Source organism: Euprymna scolopes, chromosome 14, assembly GCF_053919585.1.
Source record: "Euprymna scolopes isolate OS-2025 chromosome 14, ASM5391958v1, whole genome shotgun sequence".
NCBI lineage: Eukaryota > Metazoa > Mollusca > Cephalopoda > Sepiida > Sepiolidae > Euprymna > Euprymna scolopes.
This window is the reverse complement of record NC_136495.1, coordinates 2,530,541-2,555,372: the sequence shown is the minus strand read 5'-3', so window position 1 is coordinate 2,555,372 and position 24,832 is coordinate 2,530,541. Positions and strand designations below refer to the sequence as shown.

The 24,832-nt window shown below is 32.9% G+C and overlaps 1 protein-coding gene and 1 long non-coding RNA gene across 4 annotated transcripts in view; one reads left to right on the top strand and one right to left on the bottom strand.

Moving 5' to 3' along the window:
- Positions 1-906: 906 nt before the first annotated feature.
- The window catches only part of LOC145292842 (uncharacterized), a 38,934-nt gene continuing 15,008 nt past the window's right edge, over positions 907-24,832 (top strand). The window contains exons 1-3 of one of the 3 annotated variants that reach the window (XM_080138889.1): positions 913-1,042; positions 3,394-3,442; positions 13,144-13,310. The gene's annotated coding sequence lies outside the window, so the exon portion shown is untranslated. Of the gene's footprint in view, positions 1,043-3,393; positions 3,443-13,143; positions 13,311-24,832 lie in introns of all 3 variants that reach the window. The other 2 variants (XM_080138888.1, XM_080138890.1) reach the window with 2 other exon arrangements.
- The window catches only part of LOC145292844 (uncharacterized), a 90,453-nt gene continuing 82,949 nt past the window's right edge, over positions 17,329-24,832 (bottom strand). The window contains exon 3 of the long non-coding RNA XR_013869608.1: positions 17,329-17,888. This is a non-coding gene — a long non-coding RNA (uncharacterized LOC145292844). The remainder of the gene's footprint in view (positions 17,889-24,832) is intronic.

Here is a 24,832-nt window from a genome sequence, read left to right as displayed (position 1 = left end):
AAATGGCGCCCGACACTCTCTTTAACATGGTAAGTTTGGGAAAAGGTGTTATAAATAATAAACTAGATAAAATACTATTTAAAAAACACCGAATATATGTCAACTTATGTCACCGTAACATATAATGAGCGAATTTCTAACAGTATTTTGTCTAGTTTATTATTTATAACATATTTTCCTGAACTTACCGTGTTAAAGAGCGTGTCGGGCGCCATTTTGAATTTTCCAATACATCGGTAAACACTGTATGCTTTTCGAGCTGAATAAACATGTTACATTGAATAAAAACACGAAAAATATATCCAGTTAGGTAGAAAAGTAACTTATCTTGCCTTTGATAACATTTATTTGTTATATATTTATTTTTTGACAACTTTTTCGAATCTATGTGTACAGTAATACAAACCCCAAAAAACGTTTGTCTAAAATATTATATTTGGTTTATTGGATATTGGAAAGAGCATAAAATTTCACATTGACCCTGAAAATATCGTAATAATTTAACCAATAGAAAAATTTTGATAGATTTTTAAAGTATAAAAATTGAAAATTATTTAACTCGTAAAATTCAATTGATTTCATTACGTAAAAAAAAAAAATAGCCGCATGAAGGCGCGCCGGCATTTTTTAAACATTTTGCAAACATTGTTTTTTTAAAACATAATTTTTCTATTATTTTTTAAACAACTTTAATAGTTTATTTTGGAAATATATTCCATACAGAAAATAAACAACCCACTTTAAACAGCGAAATTACGAATTTTTTATATTTCATTCGTAGTTCTGGGTTAGGGTTGTAAAAAATCCCCCCCCAAAATTTCTGATACACCTAACGCTAAGAAAAAAAAGAAAAAAATATAAAACTTTTGGACTTCTTTTGAGAGGGAACAATCTCAATTATTACACCGAGCGGTGAAATGTGAATCCTAATTTTATTAGGCTTAAATTGTCTTTGTGTTGCGTTCGTTTTGAGATTAATATTTGTGAAATAAATTGAGCGAAGAAATGATAAATGATAAAAAAAAGAACTGATATTTTGCAGGTAAGTTAAAAAATTCAAATGAAAATACAAAAACGTTCAGCGAAATTAAATGCCACGTTTGTTTATGACTGAACAAAACTTCGCAGACCTGTACGAGAGTGCCCCTGCCTAAAAATGAGTTTTTTAAATTTAAAAAAAAAAAAAACTTTCCGAAGATTATCACAGATTATAGATTATCATATCATATTAGCAGAAAAATTTTGATAAAAAAATAAATTTAATAACTTTTAGAAGGGGGTTCAGTGTTCACTTTCTCGTTAGGACTTTCTATTTACTTGCTCCCTAACTTTACCGACGTGTTACTGGTGAGATTTTCTGTGTTGCCGTAGTTCTTGTGTCTATGTAACTTTGATAATTAATTTAAAAAAAAAAAAGATGCTCACTATTAAAAGACGCTTAAAATATATTTCGGGATCTATAGGAGACATTTTGCCAAATGTGTAGTTTAGCGGCGTAAATTATTTGACAGACAAAAAATTATAAAAACTATTTACTTTTATATAAAACACATTATTAGATCCTAAGGCTGAAATAAACCCGAAAAAAATTTCATTTTTATTATTTTTATTAGATTAAATGTACGACAATCGAAGCCGCCGTATTGCTTTTAAAATTTGGCCTTTCTTGAAAAAGGCCAAATTTTAAAGCAACAGCGACTTCGATTATCGTACATTTAGTCTCATAAAAAATGATGAAAAAATAATAAAATAATAATAAAAATGAAATTTCTGGTTTTATTTCAGCCTTTGGATCTAATAATGTGTTTTATATAAAAGTAAATAGTTGTTATAAATTTTTGTTTGTCAAATAATTTACGCCGTTGAAATACACATTTGCCAACATTTTTATTTTCTTTTTTTTTTTTTTTTTTTTTTTTTTTTTGCAGTTTGTTAATAGGGAATTTAAGGAAATCTCACCGTGACTGATATGACACGTCGATAAAAAGATGTACAGGGAGCAAGTAAATAGAACGTTATAACGAGAACGTGTGAACCCCCTTCTTAAAAGTTTTTAAATTTCAAATTCTTTTCTCGTAATATGATACCTAAATCTGTAATCTATGATAATCGTCGAAAAAAGTTTTCAAAAGGTGAAAAAAAAAAACATTTTAATAGGGGGAGGGGGGGCTCTGTCATACATATCCGCCTTAAACTTTTCTGCTATCGATTGAACTTTTCAGGGTCAACAATATTTTTAAGATCTAATGAATTTTTGATAATCTTTAAGAATACGCACTTAGTCATTTGTAAGATTGGGGTTGTGTGAAAATTCGAAATGAGTTTTCAACTGAACAAAGAAAATAGAGAAAAGGAAGATGTTTTTGCAGAAAAAAAAAAATATGTGTATATATATATAAAACAAAATGTTTCCAAAGGCAAGATACGTTACTCTTTTCTACCTACTTAGATAGGTTTTTAGTGTTGTTACTTACTTTTAAATGTTTATACGGTTCCAAAAACATGTAGTGTCGAGCGTTACACGAGAACAAGAAGAAATGGGCACAATGTTTCTTACGTCTTTGAATTCTCGACAATGACATAAAAATAAAAATTTATACAAAATATTCTTAAAAATTTATAAAAAATACTCTTATTCTTCGAAACCGACCCAATAAATGTTAACGTGATATTGAATGGGTTTCTATCACTATTCTGTTTTAATTTTTTATTTTTACGTCATTGTTGAGAATTCAAAGATGTAAGAAAGCAGCCATTTTTTCTTGTTGTTGTTTAATGCTTAACTCTACTTGCTTTTTGAACCGATCAAACATTTAAAAGTATGTCAAAATGGTAAAAACTTATCCAGCTATGTAGAAGAGTAACTTATATTGCCTTTGGTAATATTTATTTATTATATATTTGTTTTTTTACCACTATTTTGTACCTCTGTGTATTGTAAAACAAAGCTTGTAATGTTTTGTACCTCTGTGTATTGTAAAACAAAGCTTGTAATGTTTACAATTTTATTTTTTAAGATTTGTTTCAGATTTCTGTCTAAACACTCTCTTTTCAGCATAACTTTGAGCGAATTACAGCCGTCTTGTGATCCTATTCTAATGGCCCCTGATTTCACTCTGCCTTTTCTGTTTGTTATTGATGTCAGCGTCCGATACTGTCCTACATATTAAAATAAGTTTTTCACGCTGTTTACATGGGTGGCTGGAGATAAGTATTTAAAACAACAGGACCACTGATGATGATTATGAAATATTAGTCATATCTCAACTACGTACTTCAATCCAGTCCCAAATTACATTTATTTACCCATCAATTCTTTAGTCGGTTCCAATGTTGCAGGATCATCTCTTTCTATGCTAAAGTCTACAACCTATGTTTTTTTGTTTTTTTCAGAAGGTCATTCCTGTACCATTAACAGTCCTTTATGTGCGTGACATTTTCGGTAAAATATCTTTAGGCAATAATATTTTTTTTTAAGTTGTGAAAAGTATTGTAATTACATGTTCACTATTTTTGTTTGTTTTTTTTTACTTGGAAGTCACCACCTATCAAGGCCCGAAGGTCATTCAAGATAAAGGTTTATGAATGTAAGATGGTACTTTAGTAATCGTTAAAGATGTAAATTGGGTAGAATTTGATTATTTATGAGAATGACTAAACAAGAACTTGTTTACATTAGATTTGAAGACTACTATGTTGCATTCAGCCGAGAAACAGGTCAGCAGAATAGTGTTCCGCAAGCGGGCAGTTCTTGGAAAGAAGCTTTGTTCATGGAATCTGTGACTAAATTTATGTACTGATAGATAGTGGTGGAAATCGTATATAGTGATTGTAGCTAGTCGAGTGTTTTTTGTGAAAGTTTGGCAAGGAGGAACGATAGATTGGAGTTCAGTTAAATACTTGCCATGAAAATAACGATAAGACAAAGACAGGTTTGCAACATCTCTTCTCTGAGAAAGCAGTTACAAGGAAGAGAAAAGGCATCACCTGTTAGGTTTTGAGGCCAGTTTTGCACTCTTATCAAAGCTGGATAGGGTGCATTGAGCAGTATTATCCCAGATGTGGCAAGAGTACTTCATTTTAGGGCGTACTTGGTTCTTATACAGATAAAGGATTGCAGTTAATTTTTTTAATATGCATGTAATTGCCTACAAAAAGTAGAATCTTTATTTAGATGAGGGGTAACTTAGCATATGGTGCAAGAGTAGAATTTTACTGTATTCAAATTCCATTGTGTGTGATCTTTTTTTTTTTAAGAAAAACGAATCTAGTCAATTTTTACATAGAAAGTTCAAGTTCATCTGTGATGATAAAAATCTCGCTCTGATGTTGTGCTGAAGTTAGCCATAAAAAAGAAGTAGAAGATTTATTATAATAGCAAATAAGAGGAAGTCAAATACTTTGATAATAGTATATTTATTCAATCAGTCAAACATACAGTATTTTCCACGGGAAGATGTAACTTAAAGCTAGAATATAGGGAGGTTGACCAGCCCAGAATAGGTAACACAATCTGGCTATTAAATATAACCTAGGCAGCTTTGCTGGCATAAATAAACCACTTCTCAAAGAGAGAAGGTAAAACTTGGGAGGATTGGACTCTAATGATTACCTAAGACAAATACTTCAGCCTGACAAAGCAGCCCATCCTCTGTCAGACTGATCATCAACTATTATCAATGTATATAAATATGAATTCATGTAGATCTGATATCTACATACTTCCCATTCAAGTATGAAATGACACAAGGCCAGAATGTGAGAAAAAAAAAACGACACCCCTAAAAAAGGGCCACTTTGGACTCCAAATATAGCCTGAGTAGTCCTGTCAGCATTCAATTAGCATTAAACCAACTGTCCTAGAAGGATGGACATCCTAGGACTCCCTAAGACATCTATCTCAGTCTGAGAAAGCAGGGCCAGGAGATGCCATAGCAGTTCATCCTCTGTATTATTCGGATATTCAGATGACTGTTCTCATATCAGCGTTTTGGCCTTTGTAACCTCCAACCTTCTTCAGTTGTAGCTGATGAACTCTAAAATATTTCTGTCAAAGAACACAGCAATCTACATGGCATTTTGAAAAAAAAAAAAAACTTTATTTAATTCATGGGCAGAATATCATGGATTTGTTTACGCCAGCCATGACTGATTAAAGTCTTAAATAATTTGCAGTTGTATTTTTCATATCACCCGCACTAAGAATTGAACCTCAACCTTAAGAAGAGTATCATTTACAAATTTTACTTAGTACTTTATCTGCTATGCCACATTGCATGAATACCACTCAAGGTGAAAACAACAGTACAAACAACACAAATCATCTGTCCTCATCTCAAAAATTCAGAAACATAGCTACCCCCACCCCGGGTGTGCTGATCATCTAGAACGTATCCTACACTTATATCTGTGTATTCCAATAAATTTCAACTCATTCTGGCACACTGTCTTACAGCTAATTTTTAAGGAAGGTGCAACAATTCTTTTATGGTCCATAAGGGGAGGTAATCCTATACAAGAAAACGTTATTTTATTTTTCAAATATTAATATGTTTGAAAAATAAAAAAAACATTTTCTTGTTTTTGATTTTGATATTGATGACAAGAAGAGATTTTTTTTAAATAGCTGTAGAGTGTGTTCAGTTTGCTACCAAATTTTAATATTATTTATTATCTGCTTGCTCTAAAATTTAGAAAGTTATGAGTCTCATTGGCTTAACAGAATGCAGAAATGTTGTTCAAAGGGAGATAATCATTCAAATATTCATTGATAAAATACGATAAATTTAGAAACTGATAATATTGAGTCCGAGATAGGTATATTTGCTGATGATACAATACTTTATAACATGCACGGAGGAAGAACAGAGGTACACAAATCTAAGATAATCGCTGAATCTTTAGAAAATGACCTCCAGAATGTAGTGGAATAGGGCCATAAATGGATGGTAACATCTAATGCTAGTAACACTAAGCTGCTCTCCTTTAACAATTACAAGACGCCTCTCCAACCACAGATATCCGTGACAAATAACTCCCTATCTGAGAATTCTTTTCAAACTCCTCAGCTAAACATTCACAGGAAATATGAATTGGAACAAATATATTAAGGACATTTCAAAAGGTTGGTGCAAGGAAGGTGAGCTCCCTTTTTTTTTTTACACAGTGATCACCACTTATCAAGGCCCGGAAGCCACTCAGGGATAAGGGTTATTGCAAGTACATTACGTTAGTGTGGAGATTTGATGAAGTGTTTACTTAAGGGGGCGGTTCATTAGGAATTTGTTAACGTTGGACTTGAACACATCCAAGTTGTAGTCCGGTGGGAAGCACGCAGACGGAACAGAGTTCCACAGGCATGCAGTTCTAAGAAAGAAGCTTTGTTCATGGAATCCGCGTTTTGATTTAGGCACAGATATAGAGTGGGGGAAATTTTTCACAGTGGATTCAGCTAGACGGGTGTTTTTCGTGAAAGATTGACGAGGGGGGGGGCAGAGATTGGAGTTCAGACGAGCACCTGCCATGGAAATAACGATAAAACAAGGATAGGCTTGCAACGTCTCTTCTGTGGGAGAGAGGTTGCAGGGTAGAGAAAAGGGCATCTCCCACTAAGCCACGAAGTCTATTTTGTACTCTGTCAAGGCAGGATAGGCTGTTTTTAGCAGCTCCTGCCAGATGTGGCAACAGTATTCCATCCTTGGACGTACTTGGCTTTTATATAGATAGAGAATTGCATCAGTAGTGAGATATCTTCTGGAGCGGTAGAAGGATCCCACCATCTTTCCAGCGACCTTGGCAACAGACTTGATGTACGTGTTCCATTTCAGATCAGGAGTAAAGGTCAAACCCAGAAGCTTGTCAAAACACGGGGCCTCACCCAGATGAGAGTCATCCATCACAATTGATGCCAGATGGGGATCAGAGCGTTGATGATGTAAGGATAGGAGTTTGGTTTTGGATGCATTAAAGGTAACCAGCCACATCTTCCCCCACTGAACCACGCGATCGAGAGAAGAGAGAACTTTGTCATTTACAGCCTTTGATGTGTTGCCGTAGATAGTCGTGTCATCAGCATAGATGTCAACGAATGATTGACTCTACTGATATGCAGAAGTTCAAATCTAACCCATCTACCACTACTCTTATGAGCCTATCGGAGCCTATCGTGTTAGAAAGTTACTCACAGCTGAGAGTATTCTGTACCTCTACAAGGCTATCATTCACCCAGGCATGGAGTCTTGTTGCCACATCTGGGCAGGTGCATCTACTACTAGTCTCTCCCTCTTGGATAGAGTCCAAAATCTAATAAATCCCCCTTTGTCAACTAAGCTCCAACCCCTGTCCCGTCACTGCAATGTTGCATCCCTGTGCCTGTTTTACAAGTATTTTAATAGAATGTTCTCTGATGAACTCATTGCACTTGTGCCCCTTTGGCATACATATCCTTGACAAACCTGCTTAGTAACAAAATCACACCCCTTCAGTTGAGGTCCCTAAATGCCAGAAAGCTTTCTACTCTAATAGTTTCTTTCTGCAAATAGCTAGACTTTGGAGTTCCCTTTCTGCTACCTGCTTCCTTGACTCTACTGATATGCAGAAGTTCAAATCTAAACCAATATCTTGTTAATCTTTCCTTGGCATGTTCCCAAATAGTAGCACCTTACGTCCAAATGTTTCGCGTGAAGGTGATTGTAAAAAAAAAATGGTTAAAATAAATTATTTGTTGCATGTATTTGTCTTGAGGATATGCTGTTATGATAAAATTCACGGATTATCCCCCTTTAATAGAACTTCTAACAGGACTCTCACAACTCACAGATACAGCTTTACATGTTGCAATCTATGTAAGATAAGACATTTCATGTTCATACGTATGTTATCACCTTTCACATCCGCTTAAATTTGCTTTAAGGTCCTTTTTTATTTTAATTATTGCATTTTTACCTCAAACAAGGCACAGTGCCACTTTGATGTAGGAGGCTACTATCTGGGACATAATTTTCAGAGATACTGTGTCGGGGGTTGAGCAGCAAGATGTCTGTTTAGATTACACTTGAACTTATGCATGTCATACAGGAACTCAAAAGGGAATTCCAAAGTCTAGTAATCCTAGAGAAGAAACTTAGAGAGAAAAAGGCTTTCTATAGAGTATATATTATAGATATACTTAATATAACTTTAGGTATAAGTTCAAATTATTGCTAATAAGTATCCATCTTATAGATAATCTATAGAGTAAACGTATATATTATAGATAATGCCTGCCTACTAATATAGATTATTATAGATGTTTGGTATCAATTTTTAAATTTCTGCCTTTTAAGGTTAAGAACCAGAAGCTAAACCCCCTCTCTCATGATACCTGTAAATACATGATGTATGTGATTTTTTAGCAACTTAACGAGAAAGGCAATTGGTTTTTTGTCCAGTTGGAACAAAAGAGATGATCTAACTTACAAGAATACTGGATTAATATACATTAGGAATATACAGGAATTATGGTAGAATTCAGGATTATAAGGATTTATGTTTATCATGCAAAACAGAAACAGACAGTCGTCTTGAAGACAAAGTAATCAGCCGTTTTAAATTTTATTTTGAAAGAAAATGCTCCAGTTATTCCAGTATCATACATAAGGAACCATATACTTACAGTATAGACATTTTATTTAAGTATACGCTTAGTCAAGAAATGAGAACGTAAGAGCTTCCAAAGAGTGAGGAAATATGAGACAATTAAGAGCTAAAACTAAAAGTTTAGGTAAATAATCAATAACTTTATACGATACTTAGTAAGCCATTAAGGAATACAAAGTAAATGTTTCGACTTCACATTGCGGTCAGCGTTATGGGCAGCTATGTTTCCACTTGTTTTCAATGTGTCATCAGTACTTATGCATCTGTTTTGTTCATGGGTTTTTGGAAATTTATTTTTTACAAAGATTGAAAGTTTATTATGTTTCTACTTTGCATTAACAGTCTATGTGGGGTCCTTTTTTTTTCTTCAGACGTAAGCCCAAACACATTTGCCAATTTGCATACACGTTCAAACACTGCTCCTGCTGCTAACACAATCACTTGTCATCCATCCTTCAGCTGCTGCTGATATTTTCATACGTGCTCATATGTGCTATGCTATAACAATCTGAAAAAAAATTTGAAATAAAACGTGTGCATGATATGAGTATGATAGAGCTGATAAAAGTCAATTTATGATTCAAATCTCAATTTTTTCAACATAACAAGACATTGTTGTAAATAACGAAAACAAAATATTGGATTTCAAAGTTTTGAGTATTCGTCGTAAATTAAATAAGACATTTTTGGTCACTTTTAGAAAATCTGGCCTTCTTAATATATTTGGAATCACAGATCTAAAAAAATGTTTGAATTTTTAGAAAGATAAATTCTTCAAAGTTTGTGCCATAGTAAATTATTTTTTAAAGAAATTTTGGTGCAACTTTACTATAGTGTGTCATCGGACCCAATCGTGTATTTTCGAACAAAGCTATTTCAGGGATAAACATTATTTCTTACTTAATGTCGAAATTAGTACAAATTCTAAAAATCATGGAAAATGGTCCAGTAAAAGATGTGGTAAAATGCGTGCAGTAGACCAAGAAAAAGTAAAATGACTTGATAGTTTTATCAGATTCTGCATAAAATCGCAACTTAAACAATAGAATGCAATTACCTCCCCCTGACTTCGATTTTCTAAAGGCTTAATTTACAGTGAAAAATCGCAACTTTGAAGAATTCCGTTTTTACTCATTGATTATATAAAAGCCAAGTACATCCAAGGAAGGAGTATTGTTGCCACATCTGGGCAGTAGCTACTAGAAGCAGCTTATCCTGCCTTGACAGAGTTCAAAATAGACTTTGTAGTCTAATGGGGGATGCCCTTTTCTCTTCTCTGCAACCTCTTTCCCACAGAACAGACGTTGCGAGCCTGTCTTTGTTTTATCGTTATTTCCATGGCAAATGCTCGTCTCTGGTCTCCCCTCGCTAATCTTTCACAAAAAACACCTATCTAGCTGAAACCACTGACAATAATTTTCTCCACTCTTTATCTGTGCCTAAATCAAAATGTAGATTCCATGAAGAAAGCCTCTTTCTTAGAACTGCATGCCTGTGGAACTCTCTTCCGTTTGCCTGTCTCCCACCTGACTACAACTTGGATGTTTTCAAGTCCAACATAAACAAATTCCTGATGAACCGCCCCCTTAAGTAAGACACGTTATCAAATCTTCAATACTAACGTTTACTACGATACTATCCCATTGATTACTGTACACGCAATAACCTTTATCCCCGAGTGGCTTCCGGGCCTTGATAAGTGGTGACCACTATGTAAAAAATGAAAAGAATAAAAAGAATGCCTCTGATTACTATTTTTCCATTCTATTTCTTTATTAATTTTTATTACAAAATATAAACATTAACATCTTATAGAATTACATCTGAAATTTGGTACCCATAACAAATACATAAATTACATGTAAGAGAAAACAGGATTTAATCTAAATAACTAGGTCACCAAAGTACTGCTTATAGGTCATATTCCAGATAGATGCATTTGTTCAGCTAATTTGTAAAAAATTTTTAAAAAGACAAAAGTAATATAAAGTCATTACATAGTTTGGAAACATTAATTGATCCATTTAAAAAATATTACACATTACATTGTATTTTATTTATTGATAATTTATTTGTGGATTTTAAAAATGTCTAAAAAATATTTCTTTCATGGATTAATATTACAAAAGATAAAATTACCGTATTTTAAATTTTATTAATCCATAAGCACCCATGGTCCATTTTAGAACCACAAGTATAATCAGCAATATTTCAGCAACATCTGTATTTTTCAGAAATGTATGTGTAGGTAATCGAAAAAAATAGTGCATTCCGAATTGGCAATGCTGATGTGAAAATCTAGATTGGAAGGATACAAAGAGTTTAATTATTATTCTGTCAAAAATCGTTTGGTGAGGATAATGCATGTTTTTGTATATAATATAAATGAATTCTTTATGAAGTCGAGGGAATTTTTCAAAATTTCAACTCCAATCTATGGTCGTCCCATCCCTTGCCAAACTTTCACAAAAAAACACTCAACTAGCTACAACCACTATATACGATTTCCCCCACTCTCTATCTGTACCAAATCTAAATGCAGATTCCATGAACAAAGCTTCTTTCCCAGAACTGCCCACCTGTGGAACACTGTTCCGCTTGCCTGCTTCAATACAACATGGTAGCCTTCAAATCCAAGATAAACAAGTTCTTGTTGAATCGTCCCCATAAATAATCGAATTCTACCCAATTCACACCATTAACAATTATTACACTACCAACTTATATTCGGTAACCCTTATCCTTGAGGGGGGTTAGGGCCTTGATAGGTGTTGACTCCCAAGTAAAAAAAATGTCATTTTGTTCAAATGTATTTACAAAGATTTTTGATAAGAAATGAAAGACAAAATTTAGGCATGAATGAGTTGAAGGACTTGTTGATTTTTTTTTAATTTCAATATTACATAATATTTTGACCCTAGGAAATCATGAAGAAAAACTCGAACAATAGATTTTTGTAGAAAAGAAAATATTGTACAAGACTCAATACACTGAAAAGGTTGTTGGTATTTTCTGACTGTTAACTTAGACAGTCTGTAGTCTCACATTATGCCATGATTTTGTAATTACCCCTGTAGTGGGTCTCTTACATCTGACCACTGCTGGCCATTTTGTGTAGCTGGCCACCACAATAAGGTAATGTCAATCTTTCAATGGTAATGTGAAATATGTATGAATTTTAGACCAGGCTTGGTTTGTTTTGGGTCATGGTATTAAAAATGATGGGGGGGGGGGGGGGCTTTGCCATCAAAGCACAACTCTTGCACAGGTCAATCATGTTTTTTTATGTCTCCATCTTCAGCCAATGGATGTAACTATGCACGAGGTTCTTCATTCTATTTATTCCTGAGTGATCCATGTGAAAGTCTTTATCATATTTTGTAATACTTTTGATATGAAGCAAAGAATGATAACCTGTTTTTACTGGTTTTTATTTGTGCTTTTCTTTTATGTAGCATTAATCAATTTGTCGCTTTTTGTGCTTCGCGTTTATTTTCATGAAGTGTGACCTGAAAGTCTCTGATAGTGTTGCATATCATGGTTTTAATTTTACTATCTATATGTAAGGAAGCAAGTACTGAATCCTTAAGAGGTTCACTTTGTCTTGGAACCAACCTTGAAAGTCCATCTGCATGTCTAATCTGTTTGGAACAGACATCTCGTTACTGAGCTTCCCATAATCCCCTGTTAGACATGAATTCAAAATATTAGCTCAAATACCAAGTGAAAAAGAGTTTTAAAAAATCTACACGATAAATTTAGTTTTGTGTCTTCATCTTGAAAGTTTGACAACATTTCGGATTTGTGATTCTTTCAATAAGTAGCTTTGGCTTCAAAAATTTTCAGGTGAGGATTGATCATTTAGATTGTTCAGACTATTGTTCTAATTTTGGATATTATTCTCACATTTTAGTCATTAGGTATGTTTTGTTGAATTTGGAAATCTTTATGTCAAACTCAAGAATATGTACGGAATTGCAGACAGAATCCTTTATTTAATCCATGAGGGTAGCTTGCTATGACCATGTAAAAGTTTCAAGTAATTCATAATTGTATTCTTAGTATCGCTTACAAAGAATTGAATTTTCAACCTCCAGAAGTTTTATAAACATGAATTTCGGTGACTCTTAATCTACCTTATGATCAGTGGCGTATCTAGGGTATGGCAGGCATGGCCCGTGCCACTGGCGCCACTCTGACATGGGCGCAAAAATTGCTTGACAAAAATTAAAATTTGAAAAATGCGTAAGAATAACCATATAATTACTTTATTAAAACATTCATTTCATGGTTTATCTTTCGTTAAAATTGTGCCTGTATTATGATATTATGTAGGTTAGGTATATCTAAGGTATAAATTATTAAGAAGGGGCGCACATTCAAACTTTGCCATGGGCGCCATTTTACATAGGTACGCCACTGCTTATGATAAAAATAATTTTGTTTGCACAAAAATATAAAATGTTCATTTCTTGAAATCTTTTAAATGCCATTTTATATTTGCAGATTTTCTTGCCATAAAAAACGGAACTTAAATCTTTTATCGGACTGGAGTGTCTTCCTTGCCTGGATGCCATGAAATTTGCAAACGTCTTCAGGAAACAGATTGAATAATTCCTGGTGTAAATTTCCCAAAATTAATTGTAGAAGAAAGAAATAATTTTCAAGCAAAAGTTAGAATATTTTTCATCAAGTCAAATTTTGTAAAAAATATACATAAACATAAACACATAAATATCCAAGATCAAGTTGATATTCTTCAATATGTCATCATTTTTTTTTTTTTCTTTTTTCAATTTTTATTTACAAGTTCATAATAATGAGAGATATTAACAGTTAAGACCTAAAAATAATTAAAAGAAATCAAAAACATTAATTTTAGGAAACTCTTAGTCTTCTGGAATTAAGTCGCCATTATAAGATTTTAACAAAATTTTGAACAAATTTGTATCATTTTCTCACAGAATAATATGGAAATAGGTGTTATGTTTCTGAAGACCATTGTGATAAATCTGATATGATATAATCCTAAATTTCACATTTCCAGCCTTAATTTAGTTGAAAGATAAAAAATAGATTCATTTTGTTATATGACCCACTCATTAGAGTACCAAAAATAATTAGTGTTTAGCACCGGTTTAATTTTATGGAATGTAAATCAGATATAAAACAAATTTACTGATGTTTTTTTACATTGATAAGAATTTAGTTTAATAAAGAAAATGCTATTTTATTTCATTTTTCAGTCAATGAGAATAAAAAACAAATCAGGTAATGTATATTCAACAATTGCAATAAAAGGATCAGTATTTAGCACTTGTTTAACAGAAATTAACACTTATAAATCAGATATAAACAAAATTTACTGATGTGTTTTTATAAGAATTTAGTTTAATCAAGCAAATTCTTCTTGTGAATGGCTAATTATTTGTTTGCAATGAATTACAACAAGTGCGAAAAAACAAAAAAATCCACAGGTGAGAAATCGCATACCTGTGAAGTATGCGGCTCTTGTTTTAAGAGGAAATCAAGTTTATCGCGACACATCTTAACACACACGGGTGAGAAACGACATGCGTGTCAAATATGCGGATCTCGTTTTAAACAGAAATCACATTTGTCAAAGCATGCGCAGACGCACAGTGGTGTGCGACCATTTTCTTGTGACGTGTGTGCGTCTTCGTTCGCAGACAAATTTAATTTGCAAATTCACTCGCGAACACACACGGGTGTGAAACCGCATCGTTGCAACTTTTGTGGGCGTTTGTTTACGCAGAAATCGAGTTTATTAAACCATGAACGAACGCACACGAAAGAGCGGCCATTTTCGTGTATTGTGTGTGACGCATCGTTCATGGCGATATCAACTTTATCACGGCATCGGCTGACACACACTGGAGAGAAAACACATTTGTGTGAAATCTGTAGTGCTAGGTTTACACGGAAATCGAGTTTGTTGAGTCACATTCGAAGGCACACGGGCGAAAAGCCATTTGCGTGTGAAAATTGTGGAAATTCTTTTGCACAGAAATCAACGTTATTGCGGCACAGGAAAACACACAGGAAATAGAATTACTATTACATGCAACTTGTATTTTTACGAACATTTTAATGCTAACATTATCTATGTCAGAACACCATGGAGCCCCTGATCAGAACACCATTGAGCCCCTGAGCAGTATTTCCAGTGAGAAAGATCAATAATTAAATACCTGCAGACATTTTATTTTTTTCCATATAATGCATTTGGTTCTCATTAAGAAAGGCCTTCCAGAGTCTTTCAGGTTTAATCACAATGCCCCATTTATGTAACTGTCTTAAATGACAATTTCTGAAATAGAGCAAAATACTTACTAAATATTAGGACGTCAAAAATGACCTGAAAATAATATCATCGCTGAAAGAAATGAACATTATATCGGATGTCATAGTGACAAAAAAGCTAACAAAATCTTTCAAAAATACCTAGAAGATCAAGCTGTAGCAAATATAAGCCATGTTCGTGTGTAACATGTTCGAGTTATATGATTGAAATTTATTTCATGCAAATACATAGTAAATAGAATGTTTTATGAATATGAAAAGACTGCTAACATTAAAAATGCAATTGTATTTTTATGAAGATTAAACGAATGCTAAGATATTCTATGCAACTGTGTCAAGTGGCTATATCTTGAAAAGAGCACAGCACACAACCTTATTAAATATCAGGACCTTAAAAATAACCTGAAAACAATATTATCGCTGAAAGAAATGAACACACAGGAAATAGAAGTTTTTACATTATTCTATATAACTTGTATTTTTATGAAGATTAAATGAATGCTAACATTATCTATGCAACTGTCCCGAGTGGCTATGTCTGAAATTGAATCAAGCACACAACCTACAAAACAATATCATTCCTGAAAGAAAGAAATATTATATCGTTTGTCCTTGTACATCAGCAATGAAGAGTTATCGTTTTTTAGGTTGAATGGGTTTATGATATTATCATTTAATTGTGTGTGTTTTATTTTACTGCCAAACATACATATCGAGAGTGATGAAAGTTGATTTTTAGAAATTATATGGACTGAAAAGCACATTTGATGACTAGATTGCACAGAAATCAACTTCATTGTGGCACAGGAGAACACACAGACTCTAACATTATTCTATGTAACTTGTATTTGGATGAATTTTATTTCATTTCAAAAATAACTAAATCAAATTATCATCAGTTTTTTTGTTTTTTTTGGGGGGGGGGTTCAGTTGTAAAATTGTGTAATAAATCATTTTGGATTTCAGATCAAGTAAATATGAGAAAAGGATTAATTTCAAATTTTAACGCTAATTAATGATAATATTTACAATCAATTTTTGTTTTTGATTAATCAAATATTGTCGCATTTTTTGTTGATTTATTTTTCTTTTCTTTTTCCTGAAACTCTGTGGTTATGTATCAGATCTCTTTCCATTAAAAATAGATCAATAATTAAATGCAAACAATTTTTCCATATAACGCATTAGGTCCCCTTTAAGAAAGAGCTTCTGGACCCCCCCCTCCCCATATAGAGCTCCAGGGCTCAGTGGAGCCCACTTTGGGAAACTTTGATCGATATAACTGTCCCAAGTGGCTATGTCTGAAATAGCACCAAATACTTACTAAATATCAGCACGTCAAAATGACCTGAAAACAATATCGTCCCTGAAAGAAAAGAACATTATATTGTATATCATATAGTTGCAAAAGTCTGCATTTTTATGAATATGAAAAGACTTACTATTTATCTTAGTAATACAATATAGTATTTTGAAATCCTACATGTATAGCAGAAATGAAAAATCAAAAGATATATAGATTAAACGAATACTTACATTATCTATGTAACTGTCCTTAGCAGCTATGTATTAAATAGAGCCAAATACTTAGTAAATACCGGTACCTCAAAAATGACCTGACAACAAAATCGTCTCTGAAAGAAATGAACATTGTATTGGTTGTCATAGTAGCAAAAGTTTAACAAAATCTTTCAAAGATAACTTTGTTCACTGTTTTGTACAAACATTAAATTTCAGCATTTAATGCCGACGATGGAAATGCTGCCTATAACAAAAGAGACTTGGGGACATAGAAGAGACTCATGCTAGCCAGTTATAGCCAATGGCATATTGACTCTCTTGATGTAAAGGATGTGTCTTTCATTTCATTGTGTCTAACACCCAGTGAGCTGTTTGCCGTTCCCAGGATGTTTCTCAACCAAGTAACTATCCCCAGGTTTACGACTTGTTATTGTCATATTGATGCCATAAAACCAGGATACACTCTGAGTTATCACAAAACACAACATCGGTCCTAACTACTAAACAAACATTTTTATAATGGTGCTGTGACCAGAATTATTCCTCATAGAAATAAGCTTGACCCTGCGAAGTTAAAAAAAATTTAGATGATCCTAAAACGATCATTACAAAAAAATTACAATAGTAAACAATGAAGTAGCTCCCTTGTATCTCAACACCCAACTACTTTTTATGTAACAGAGCTGCTAGCACGTGTAGTAGCAACAGATGCATGACGTACATGCAAATGACTCAACCAGTCTGCAAAGTAATCTAACAGAAGAGGAATAGAAGAGAAAGAAAAGGAGAGAAAGAAAGGACACACATGAATGGCGGAGGGGACTGGTAAGATGTGTCAGCATAAGAGACTTTTAAAGGATGTATTCAACATGGCAGAGTTTTATTAAGAATATTTCGGTGTGAGAGAAATTGTAAAAAAATAAGATACAGGCATTTGGAAATAACGGAAATAAATTCCTTTTGTTAAAACTGAAAAAATGCGGAATTAAATGTCTTCCTTTTGTTTGTTTCTGTGATTGTCTCAGATACAATGTGTTGGGTTTGAGTGCTGTAATGTAATTTAAGTTTTTAATGATATTTTAAAGTTCAAAATCATGTTATATAAGTTATTTCAAAAGCACTATTGCTCACATTCACATCAAGCCGATTGTCCAATTCTTGCCAAAGATGTCCCAGGATTGCGTTGTCAGTGGTTGCAACACCTTCTGTTATTTGGGCCTTCAGCTGTGTATGTCTCTTGGAATGGGAGGCCCACCAACCAATCTTTTCACAAATTTCCACAAAAAAAAAACAGTATATGAGATCTTTTTTGCAAAATGCATGTTGAACAAGTGTTCATGATTAAGTTTTTGCAAATTCAAGCACACAAAACACATTTTCTGGTTGAGTGAACGCCTTAACTGGATCTGAAAAGAAATGAAAAAATCAATAGCAAAAAACTTAATGCATTTAGCTTTAAAATATTCCAAAAACTTAATGTATTTAGCTTTTAAATATTAAAAAAACTTAATGCATTTAGCTTTAAAATATTCAACAAACTTAATGCATTTAGCTTTAAAATATTAAAAAAACCTAATGCATTTAGCTTTAAAATATTCAAAAACTTAATGCATTTAACTTTAAAATATTAAAAAAAAACTAATGCATTTAGCTTTAAAATATTCAACAAACTTAATGCATTTAGCTTTAAAATATTCAAAAAACTTAATGTATTTAGGTTTAAAATATTCGGACCAAGTAAAGAATAGATACCCTGTAGCAGACGACACTGCCTGGCGGTGACAAGTGCACATTTCAACTAACACTGGTGATTCGACCTTGACATTGGCACAAGCACATGGCGTCGGTTGTTTGTAAACAATATCAAAAATGCTCGAATATTTGCCAGCAATTTTCTTTTTTTTAAATATATTAACAAAACTTTTGAAGATTTAAAAGAAAAAATATATATTTACAAAACATTTTTTTAAGTAAGTTACAAAACGAACGTATTTAAATAAAAGATATTTAAATAAATGGGTGTCTTTCTGTTTCGGATTTTTGTGACCAAGATTGTTTAAATTTCGATTGTTTATACTAGTAATTTTATTATGCATAAAAATTGCCTCAGCCTAGAAGGATTTTTCCTTCACTGACCACATAGATCACACTTTAAATAAATATTGAATTGTATTAAAAACGTACACAGAAAAAATGGCTAAAACAAAAATAAATAAATAATAAATTGTTAAAGAATGAGCCTTTTTTTAATAAGTTTTATTCAAACAGTCTTTATTTTAACTTAATGGACTGTTTTTTGGGGGTTTTTTGTATTTATTAACTGTTTTATTCTTTTTATCAAACAAAAATATAACTTTTATAATGAAATATATATTATGGACTGTTTTTCAAACATCGGAATTTTAAAATTAAAGTTTAAGTTTTATTTTTTTTTTAAAAAAGACGAGGTGTTTTTTCTTTTCCGGATATTTTTTTTTCACCATTTATCACTTTGAAATTTTATTCAACAATGAAATGATAAAAAAAAACTTTTCGTTAAATACATTTTTTAAAAATTATAAAATATCTATAAAGTCTATTTTTTATGTCTATAAAAGTTTGTTGAAAGTTCAAATAAAGTTTATAATTTAATTAAAAAAAAAACACCTTGTCTTTTTTTTTTAAATAAAACTAACTTTAATTTTTAAATTTCGATGTTTGAAAAGCAGTCCATAATATATATGTCATTATAAAAGTGTAGTAGTCAATAACACACAACAACAACAATAATAATAATAATAATAGCAGCAACACTTACCAAGGGTCCAGCTTATGCACAAGACAGACACCAGATTGAGCTGGACTGAGGGCTTGTATTTATGTACAAGCATATCCAATCAGGTGATTCAGCCAATCTCAATCCAAAGAATAGACTGGCCCATGTGTGCATTGCCCCGGGAAGTGGCACAGAGGCCCTGATGCAGTCTCCCGCCACCCAGTGGCGATGGTGCAAGCCCTCCTCAATGTATTTCCAACAAAACCCTCTCAAATGGATATACTGGAGTCGAACAACATAAGCAACATAACAGAGTCAACAGCCTTAATAGCAACATTTGCAGACAGCAGTAATATAGCCATGATATCACCAGACCTAATTCGTTCAGCAGGTAGTGGCGATCAACAATATAACAAATTAATAGACACAATACAGCAAGGCTTCCCAAAAACACGTAATCTCACTGCGCCCGAAGTCCGTGAGTATTGGGAGGTGAGGCACCGCCTTAGCACTGACAATGGTCTAGTATTGTTGGATCGAAGGATCGTCATCCCCAAAACACAACGAAAAAAGGTCCTACACTGCCTGCATTCTGCACACCAAGGAGTAGTCGGCATGAAAGCACGTGCCAACGAATCGGTGTACTGGCCAGGGATGGATGCATCAATCCATAGTATTAGGGCGAATTGCATGGTATGCTCAACCATCGCACCTAGTCAACCAAGGGAGCCTATCATTCTAACACGATCCCCAGAGTGGCCATTCCAGCAAATCGTCATGGATATTTTTTATATTGGAGATCACACATACCTTGCCTGCACAGATAGGCTAACTGGTTGGCTAATTTTATACCGCCTAGAATCAGGTCACACTACTACAACCAAATTGATGTCCATATGCCGACAACTGTTCCAAACATATGGTGCCCCAGAAGAACTCAGCACCGATGGCGGCCCACCTTTCACTTCTAGCACGTTTCAAGAATTTCTGAAAACATGGTGTGTTAGGCACAGATTATCTTCTGTTGCATATCCCCAATCCAATGGCAGGGCAGAGCTTGCAGTAAAAACTGCAAAGAGGATTGTGAAAGGAAACACAGGCCCCCAGGGTTCCTTGGACAATGACAGTGTTAACCGGGCCATCTTGCAGTATCGGAATACCCCAATTCAAAGCATTGGCCTATCACCGGCTCAATTATTACTTCACCGTCGACTACGTGACTCCATCCCTTCACAGCCAATCCTCTACAAGCCTCATCCTGAATGGGTGTCAGCGGCACAACACCGCAAGGAAATGCTCCACCACCGCAATGCAAAAATAGTAGAAAGATACAATAAATATACCCACAACCTTCCACCGTTACAAGCTGGTGACACCGTAGCCATCCAAAATCCAGTCAATCGCAGATGGAACACAACGGGCAAAATCATCAGTTCCCTACCAGATCGACAATACCGAATCAGGGTTAACGGATCCAGAAGGATCACACTTAGGAACCGCCGTTTCCTCAGAAGATGCAAACTCAAGCCTGCACCAACCCCAATACCAAGTGCAGCACTAGGACCAACAATTCCCTCAAGCGATACTACATTCTTGCATCTCCCACTGTCTCCCTGTGATAGCACATACACAGCAACCAAACCCCAACAACAAACCACACATACATCCCCACGCTTTCGATCAAGGATTCCCCAAGCTCTTTCTAGGTTACTACCACACAACAAACTAGGCCTAAAAGAGAGATACACCTCTCATACAACCCAGCCTACTCGTGGGGGGGGGGGAAGAGGGGAGATGTAGAATAATCAAAAGAACTGTAGTAGTCAATAACACACAACAACAACAACAATAATAATAATAATAATAGCAGCAACACTTACCAAGGATCCAGCTTATGCACAAGACAGACACCAGATTGAGCTGGACTGAGGGCTTGTATTTATGTACAAGCATATCCAATCAGGTGATTCAGCCAATCACAATTCAAAGAATAAACTGGCCCATGTGTGCACAATGGAATCTCCCATTGTGCCATAAATAGTTCTCTTTCATGAGAGGTAACTTTAGTCTTGGTCAAGAAATCCACAACTTGAACGCTGACCAAAAGTCCACTACACAATCCAAAAAAAGTTCTATTTTTGTTTGATAAAAAGAATAAAACAGTTATTAAAAAGTTCTGTAAATATATTAAAAACGCACTCAGAAAAACACCCATTTATTTAAATATCTTCTATTTTTAAAAAAATCTTGCTCGCGAATATTCGTCAAAATTTAATATTTAAAAATATTAGGTACTCCTTGAGCGTTGAGTTCCATGGCGACCAGCATAAAAAAAACACGCATCGCTCCCTTCCTGACGCAAGCGCACGTAACATTTTTTTTATTTACTGACGTTGTCGTACTAACTAAACGATTATTTGTCACATTATTTATTTTGAAAAAAATGTTTACTCTTTATGAATATTAAAAGAAAAATGTTACTAAACATTTATTAATGCCTCACTTTTAAAGACATTTGTTTTTTTAATTTCTTTTTAAATGACGACTTTTTATCGACTTTTTTTTAATAGCATTTGCGGATGGGTAAAAAACGAAAAAAAAATAACTAAACCATTTACTGACAATTTCTCGGTATCTTGACTTTGATAACATTTATTTGTTAAAAATATTTGTAAAAGTGAGAAATTATCAGTAAATGGTTTAGTTATTTTTCGTTTTTTACCCCCGCAAATGCTATAAAAAAAAAAAAGAAAGTCAATAAAAAGTCGTCATTTAAAAAGAAATTAAAACAAATGTCAGCATACCCATCCGCAAATGCTATTGAAAAAAAAAGTCAATAAAAGTCGTCATTTAAAAAGAAATTTAAAAACAAATGTCTGTAAAAGTGAGACATTATTAATAAATGTTTAATAATTTTTCTTTTAATATTCATAAGGAGTAAAACTTTTTTTCAAAATAAATAATGTGACAGATAATCGTTTAGTTACTACGACAACGTCAGTAAATAAAAAAGTGTTATGTGCGCGCTTGCATCAGGAAGGGAGCAACGCATATTTTTTATGCTGGCCACCATGGAACTCAACGCCCAAAGAGTAACAAATATTATTTTTAAAATATATTAATTGTCGCTGAAGTAAATGTTTTAAAGAATAATTAAATAAATATTGAATTGTCTTAATAACGCACACAGAAAAAAAAAACCCCAAAAACACAGTACATAAAAAATCAATCTTGGTCAAAAAAAATCCGAAACAGAAGGACACTCATTTATTTAAATATCTTTTATTTAAATACGTTCGTTTTGTTACTTACTTTAAAAAAATGTTTTGTAAATATATTTTTTTTCTTTTAAATCTTTAAAAGTTTTGTAAATATGTTTAAAAAAAAAAAAATTGTTGGCGAATATTCGAGCATGTTTGCTATTTGACGTGTTTACAAACAACCGACGCCATGTGCTTGTGCCAATGTCAAGGTCGAATCACCGGTGTTAGTTGAAATGTGCGCTTGTCACCGTCAGGCGGCGGCGGCGTCTGCTACAGGGTATCTATTCTTTACTTGGTCCAAATATTCAAAAAACCTAATGCATTTCGCTTTAAACTATTCAAAAAGCCTAATGCATTTAGCTTTAAAATATTAAAAAAAACTTAATGCATTTAGCTTTAAAATATTCAAAAAAACTTAATGCATTTAGCTTTAATATATTCAAAAACCCTAATGCATTTAACTTTGAAATATTCAAAAAACTTAATGCATTTAGCTTTAAAATATTCAAACAACTTAATGCATTTAGCTTTAAAATATTCAAAAAAACTTAATGCATTTAGCTTTAAAATATTCAAAAAACTTAATGCATTTAACTTTAAAATATTCAAAAAACTTAATGTATTAAGCTTTAAAATATTCAAAAAACTTAATGCATTTAGCTTTAAAATATTCAAAAAACTTAATCCATTTAGCTTTAAAATATTAAAAAAACTTAATCCATTTAGCTTTAAAATATTCAAAAAACTTAATGCATTTAACTTTAAAATATTAAAAAAACTTAATGCATTTAACTTTAAAGTATTAAAAAAAACTTAACGCATTTAACTTTAAAATATTAAAAAATCTTAATGCATTTAACTTTAAAATATTAAAAAAACTTAATGCATTTAACTTTAAAATATTAAAAAATCTTAATGCATTTAACTTTAAAATAGCACCACTTTCATCTTATTAGCGTTCATATAGTTAAGCAAATGTGAGGACTTGAAATGTGTACAAGACTCTATTGTAGTTTAGTTTGTGCTCTTCAACAAATAAAAAATATTTATTTTGTCATGCTGTCAAAGCATTCGCTATAACTTTGGATATTGAGCACCCACTTCCTCTTTAAAGCAACTCCCCACATTTTTCTGAGGTAATTAGTTTTATTTGTGAGAGAGGATAAGAAGGAAAAGGACACAAACGAAACAAGAAACGTTAGGGCTTCTTTAAGGAGAAATAAGTTGGACTTACGATCCTTGACAACGTTACAATGAATGGGCGAAGTCACATTAGGTCAAATTCTGTCACTATCTAGTTCTGATTTGGCTTATTCATATAACACATACTGGCCCAATCTCTCTCTCTTATCATGTAACTGTAATGTAAATAAAACATTGTTGATTTAACAAGTTGTTGTTTGATTACAAAATCCACATTTGTCAGCATGTATATATTATTGGCACGCATTTGTTAAAAGTGCAACCAATAAATTATATATTATAGGTCAAGTAGAAGTCTCAATGATGAATAAAACAAAAGGTATCGTTGAAAATGTGATTGTCTCCATTTCTGTGACCTTTGACCTAGACATCATCAAATTAAATTAGATTATTACTGATATTTTTACCAAGTTTGGTGACGATTGGTCCAGCAATGTGGATGTTAGATATACTTGTGCTGGTTAAAAAAATAGAACATTATGTTTTTTAGCGCTAAATTCTGATTGAGGACGATCTGTGAGATTTAATTGGTGCTAAAATATCCCTATTATGCTAAACCAACTGAAATAGTTGTTTTTTGACGGAATGTATTTTTCATATCAATTGCAATATTCAAAAACTGACATTGCAATTGATATGAAAAATACATTCTGCCATAAAACAACTATTTCAGTTAGTTTAGCATGATAGGGATATTTTAGTACCAATTAAATCTCACAGATCGTCCTCAATAAGAATTTAGCGCTAAAAAAAAATGATTTTATATTTTTTTGACCAGCACGAGTAAGTGAGAAAGTTAGTGAGCTAATATAAGTTAGTCCTCTTCTTTTTATACTCTTTCCACTTTTTTGCTTTTTACATTTAATGGCTGTTTGGCATATCAAAATGCACTTTTGATGAACATTAAAATGCAAATGGCTCAAATAGCTTATCTCTTTCTCTGTTTTGTAAAGATTTGCTTTCTTTATCACTTCCAAAAACACGTTAGCTTTTACAGAATTATGTTGACTCCAAATATTTTTCAACCAATAAAAATCATTTCAAATCTAAAAAGCCATTCTGTATCAAATAAGACAAGCCTATAAAATAGTGACATCTGTGATATGTAAATATGCTAGAATAATCAAAA